This window comes from Triticum aestivum, chromosome 4D (assembly GCF_018294505.1).
Source record: "Triticum aestivum cultivar Chinese Spring chromosome 4D, IWGSC CS RefSeq v2.1, whole genome shotgun sequence".
In the NCBI taxonomy this organism is placed as follows: domain Eukaryota; kingdom Viridiplantae; phylum Streptophyta; class Magnoliopsida; order Poales; family Poaceae; genus Triticum; species Triticum aestivum.
This window is the reverse complement of record NC_057805.1, coordinates 44257529-44263816: the sequence shown is the minus strand read 5'-3', so window position 1 is coordinate 44263816 and position 6288 is coordinate 44257529.

Below are 6288 nucleotides of genomic sequence, written 5' to 3'. Positions count from 1 at the left end.
AGGCAATCGTTCGATGCCTGTTATAGGGCGTGAAAGGGTCAAAGCAACGGGAATAAGTATTGTGTCCGATATCAGACCTGAAGGTGGCTCGTGAATTACATACGAGGCCAGGTGCGAGGAACAACCTTGGAAACAGGGGGTGTACATAAGAGTCAGGTTTCGATCCTGTGGAACTGTGGGTTATGGGCCCACCATGTGGGTTAAAAGTAGGAAGGGCGGTGACATCTTGCACGATCATGATAGCAAGGCATGGCAGAGGGTAGCCTGTCAGTTATATGTCAGCAACATCGTCGGTACCAAGGGCGAGGGACGAAGAGAACCATTTTCCTGCTCGTTGAAACGAGGCGGACCATTAGGCAAGTTCTCGTCCATCGGTGGTTACCGAAATGTCACCAACAATAATAACAGGGTCTTACTGACAGAGTTGTACACCGAGGTGTTTACATAAGCAGGAGAATATTACTGCTTAGATCATATAGTTCACCAGAAAGGTTAAACCACACAATGGAAAGGAAAATATGATTATCAGATTAAACAGAAGAATGGAAAGGAAAATGTGTTTAAACACATATTTCAAGGTTATATCCTTCCCAAGGACAAGCTGAGCATGATATTCATGACAGGATATAATGTAGAAAACTCTTTAGGTAGGGGAGAGAAATTTCATGACATTACCCATACAACGGTGTTTGGATAATTGAGCAGGAAACATTTAGCATTGGGCTTCAAATGTTCCTGTTGAAAATCGGAGTACCATAGACATGCTTCGAGATAGCATTGACATGGTCAACAGGTGAAGATCAGACTTTGGAAACAAAAAGGATCCATCAGGAACAACTTATAGAATAAGTCTTACAATTTTCTCATGGAAAAACAGCTAACCTTGCTAAAAGGAAAAACTTATAACAATAGGTCCTCCCGCCAGGTGTGCTGGGTATCATCACCTTACCGGGTCATAAATAGGCCAATGTTATAACTCTTGGAAATATGTTCCAACCATCATATCTGACCGAGATTCAGATCTGATTGGTGTCAGGATAACTCAGACTTAGGAGGCCTGAGAAGAAAAGGTGCAACACAAATTGTCGAAACGACATCGAAGATTCTCGGGAGATGAACTATGGAAGCGAGTTCCGAACAAGGGTTCATAATTAAATCAAGGAGAGGTGAGGAGGTGACTGCTTGACTCAGCGACAATCCATTGAGATTTCCAAAAGATGGATTTCCACCACTATGTGAACAAGGAGATAACATTAGCTAGATCGAATGACTTAATGATGTATGCTCGAGGAAAACATACACAGTTAAACATTGTTTGAAATGTGCACCCGAAATATGGGCTAGGTAGCACAATCAATGTTCGAATGATGATTCATTAAGCCATAGACGTAGAATGAAACTATAAACCAATAACTTCAAAGCAATAGGGTTGCTAGAAGTTTAGAATTTACACATCACAGACCATTTGTTGGTATTCCTTTTAGAAACAACACGGGGACCAAGAAAGAATGGTGATGGGGAGAAGTATCACTGTACCAAGATGTCATGCGAGGTGGTGAAATTCTTACGACATACTTGACATAAAAGATGGTAATACTCCAAGGTAAAGAAGAACAATTGCTGGATAGCAAGGAACTCAAGGTATAACACCAAACACGAACAAGCTTGTGTTGGTGGGAAGGCAATAAAGTGGTCGATGATAACACAGATCATCGAGGGCAAGGATGGTATTTCTCATCATGAACTCAATCGATATCCTGGAAGAGCGCATAAGGTTGATGATGATCACGACACATTTGTCGAGAGATTTCATGAAGATGTAATCAATCAGCGACGACATCAAGTCAAAGGAATGATGAAGCAGACGGTTATTGGAACCATGGGTAGGACACACGCTTGAAATCAAGCTTGTTGTTCCAGGTGAAATGGTATGAGAGGAAGATCGGCGTAAGCTTAGCTCATCATCGAAAGTTGTGCTCCGGGGTTAAGGACCAGGTAGCACAGTTAAAATTTAATACGATAATGATATAGCCGATCAGGCTAGGAATGACTTGAAGGATTAATAAACTCATAAGCAACGAAGATTACTTAGAGTTATTGAACCGTAGTGCGGACTCGGTTCAGTTATCAGTGTCTTTGAGTGTTTAATAACTCAAAACCCGAGGGGGATTGGAATCGGTGAGAATGTAGTACTTGATGAAGAACTCATAAGAAGTTATGTTGTTTCGTGATGATCTCGAGATACCAGGGGGTAATACTCGACGACAGATCAAAGTAGAGGTTGGACTGTGGTATTGCTCTGTAGAAGACAAGTGCTTAAACTTGCACAGGAAATGGCATTTAAAGGAGAGCATGGTCGGAACCACGATTGCAAAAAGCCAGATCCCAGATATAAAATGAACTTATACCAAAGGAATAATTAATTTAAGAGAAGCTTTAATGATAAGATCTACATCGTGTCCATGGGCATGAACACAAAGTTCAAGGTCGACTCCCACTTCTCCAATGCATAACCTTTCATTCACTTCTCACTTTCAAAGAAGTTGTAGTGTTGAAATTTTATCTGGCAAAATACCAGAAGAGTATGACTCGTGAAAACTTTCGAGTTCACACATATTAAGGAAGGCATATGTTCAACCCATCGGGGTATCGTGAAAACATATACCACAAGCTTCAATAGTAAATATCACCAGCTCGAAAATAGAGCATGGTTGAGAAAGCAAAGGATACAATTTACAAAAGGCTTTATATATCCGTGGAAAGGCTCACAAGGTTATTTGAATATGGAGGACACTGTCGGATAAAATCCAACAAAGGAACCGATGGTCCACAAGGGATCTGATGTGAGCATCGGTACTCAACCAGAGGAAGAAGAATGCAAGGAGATCTGATTATAGAAACAACTGACTAACTCAAAAGCTCAAATGCAAAGGAATTATGAATTCCAAGACAAGGGATTAGAAGCAATGCTCTGATTAGGGATGGATAAGTTGAATAGCCTTAGGGGTACAATCGATGACGATTTGATTGGTCGAGATCCAGCTCATGTTAAAGATGTCTGAGCCGGAAGAATGAATTCTAGGATCTGATTGAGGATTGCGAGCATTCGCAACATATTGAATCAATGGACTCAAAAAGGTAATGACAAAGGGTGCCAATAAGATTTCGAGACTTATGGGATTAATCATAATGCTAGTAAGCAAGAATTTCAAGAGCAATAGGCTCCTGAGATTTTCGGAAGATCGAATGGTATTCTGAACACTTTTGTGATATACTTGAATTCAACTGGGGATGAGCGGATACTCGGTAAGTGCGAGAATTATCCGTAGGGGTATTCAGGTGTCAAAGAACAGCATAGCAGTAAGCTCAAAGGATTCTTGGAACAACAGAGAGCATTACGGGGTATCTTGTAGTAACAAGATCAACTGGGAAACATTGTATGAATTGCGAGTATACGTGGTTATCCATAGGAGTTCATCGATGAAAGGGAATTGTAAAAGCGATGAACACAAGTTCTCGGGTTATCAGCGGAGAGTATCTTCAGGGTCTTCACGTGCAGCAGACGATCATCAGTAATAAGGGGCTCTCCGGGTGAAAGCGATAACGAGATCCTAATGTTAGATTTAGCAAAACTCACTTAACCCGAATAGAAGAGAGATCAGAGTCCCAGAGTATAGACGAGGAATAAAAGATCCTAATACCACCCAATGGCGACGTGGGCCCGTAAGCCACACAGCCATGTTAGTAAAAGTTTTTCAATGACTAGACTCGACTTCGGCCAAGGAGTTGGAAAGGGGGATTCCTACAGGCAGTCGGCTCTGATACCAACTTGTGACGCCCCCGATTTGACCGTACACTAAACATGCACGCAAATGTGTACGGTCAAGGTCAGGGACTCACGGGAAGATATCACAACACAACTCTACAACATAAATAAGTCATACAAGCATTATAATACAAGCCAGGGGCCTCGAGGGCTCGAATACAAGTGCTCGATCATAGACGAGTCAGCGGAAGCAACAATATCTGAGTACAGACATAAGTTAAACAAGTTTGCCTTAAGAAGGCTAGCACAAACTAGGATACAGATCGAACGAGGCGCAGGCCTCCTGCCTGGGATCCTCCTAACTACTCCTGGTCGTCGTCAGCGGCCTGCACGTAGTAGTAGGCACCTCCAGTGTCGTAGGTGTCGTCGTCGACGGTGGCGTCTGGCTCCTGGACTCCAACATCTGGTTGCGACAACCAGATAGAAAGGAAAGGGGGAAAAGAGGGAGAGAAGCAACCGTGAGTACTCATCCAAAGTACTCGCAAGCAAGGAGCTATACTACATATGCATGGGTATATGTGTAAAGGGGCATATCAGTGGACTGAACTGCAGAATGCCAGAATAAAAGGGGGATAGCTAGTCCTGTCGAAGACTACGCTTCTGGTCATCTCCATCTTGCAGCATGTAGAAGAGAGTAGATTGAAGTCCTCCAAGTAGCATCGCATAGCATAATCCTACCCGGCGATCCCCTCCTCGTCGCCCTGTTAGAGAGCGATCACCGGGTTGTATCTGGCACTTGGAAGGGTGTATTTTATTCAGTATCCAGTTCTAGTTGTCATAAGGTCAAGGTACAACTCCGGGTCGTCCTTTTACCGAGGGACACGGCTATTCGAATAGATAAACTTCCCTGCAGGGGTGCACCACATAACCCAACACGCTCGATCCCATTTGGCCGGACACACTTTTCTGGGTCATGCCCGGCCTCATAAGATCAACGCGTCGCAGCCCCACCTAAGCACAACAGAGAGGTCAGCACGCCGGTCTAACCCTATGCGCGCAGGGGTCTGGGCCCATCGCCCTATGCACACCTGCACGTTGCGTACGCGGCCGGAAGCAGACCTAGCCTAGTGGCGTTCCAGTCCAATCCAGCGCGCGCCACTCAGTCGCTGACGTCAAGAAGGCTTCGGCTGATACCACGACGCCGGGATACCCATAACTACTCCCGCGTAGATGGTTAGTGCGTATAGACCAAATGGCCAGACTCAGATCAAATACCAAGATCTCGTTAAGCGTGTTAAGTAACCGCGAACGCCGACCAGGGCCAGGCCCACCTCTCACCTAGGCGGTCTCAACCTGCCCTGTCGCTCCGCCACAAAGATCCACTTGCGGGTACTCCTACGAGCCGACCCGACTTTAGTCATCAAATGTGTCATGTATGTAGTATATAAGTATATACCCGTGATCACCGCCCAGGTGATCACGGCCCGATAGTATAGCACAGCAGACGGACAAGAATGTAGGGCCACTGATGGAAATCTAGCATCCTATACTAAGCATGTAGGATTGCAGGTAAAGGTATCAACAGTAGTAGCAAGGATAGGCTATGCATCAGGATAGGATATCGAAAAGCAGTAACATGCTACACTACTCTAATGCAAGCAGTATAGAGAAGAATAGGCGATATCTGGTGATCAAGGGGGGGGCTTGCCTGGTTGCTCTGGCAAGTAGGAGGGGTCGTCGACTCCGTAGTCGAACTGGGCAGCAGCAGTGTCGGTCTCGTAGTCTACCGGAGAGAAGAGGGGGAAGAAACAGTAAATACAATGCAAACATAAGCATGACGATGCGTGACATGACAATGAGCGGTGCTAGGTGTGTCCTAACGCGACAGTAGGTGGTACCGGCGAAGGGGGGAACATCCGGGAAGTATTCCCGATGTTTCGCGTTTTCGGACAGACGGACCGGAGGGGGAAAGTTGCTAGTTCGATAGGTTAGGGAGGTGTGGTGGACGAACGGACTGCGTATTCGGATTCGTCTCGTCGTTCTGAGCAACTTTCATGTTGAAAATATTTTTATCCGAGTTACGGATTAAAAGATATGATTTTCTAAAGATTTTATTAATTTCTGGAATTTAATTAATTATTTAATTTAATTCGAAATTTGGATTTATGACATCAGCATGATGTCATGCTGACATCAGCAGTCAACAGGGGTTGACTAAGTCAACTGACATGTGGGCCCAGTGGGACCCACCTGTCATTCACTGCTTAGGTTAATTAGCCATTAATTAAATAATTATTATTTAATTAAATTAATTATCTAATTAGATTAATTTAAACAGGATTAATTAACTTAATTAATTTAGTTAATTAACTAATTAATTAAACTTAATTTTATTTTTATTTTCTTTATTATTTATTAATTTTTATTAATTAATTATTCTTATTATTATTATTATTAATTTATTTAATTTATTATTTTATTTTTATTTTTATTTATTATTTTTATAAAAACCGTTCTGGGGC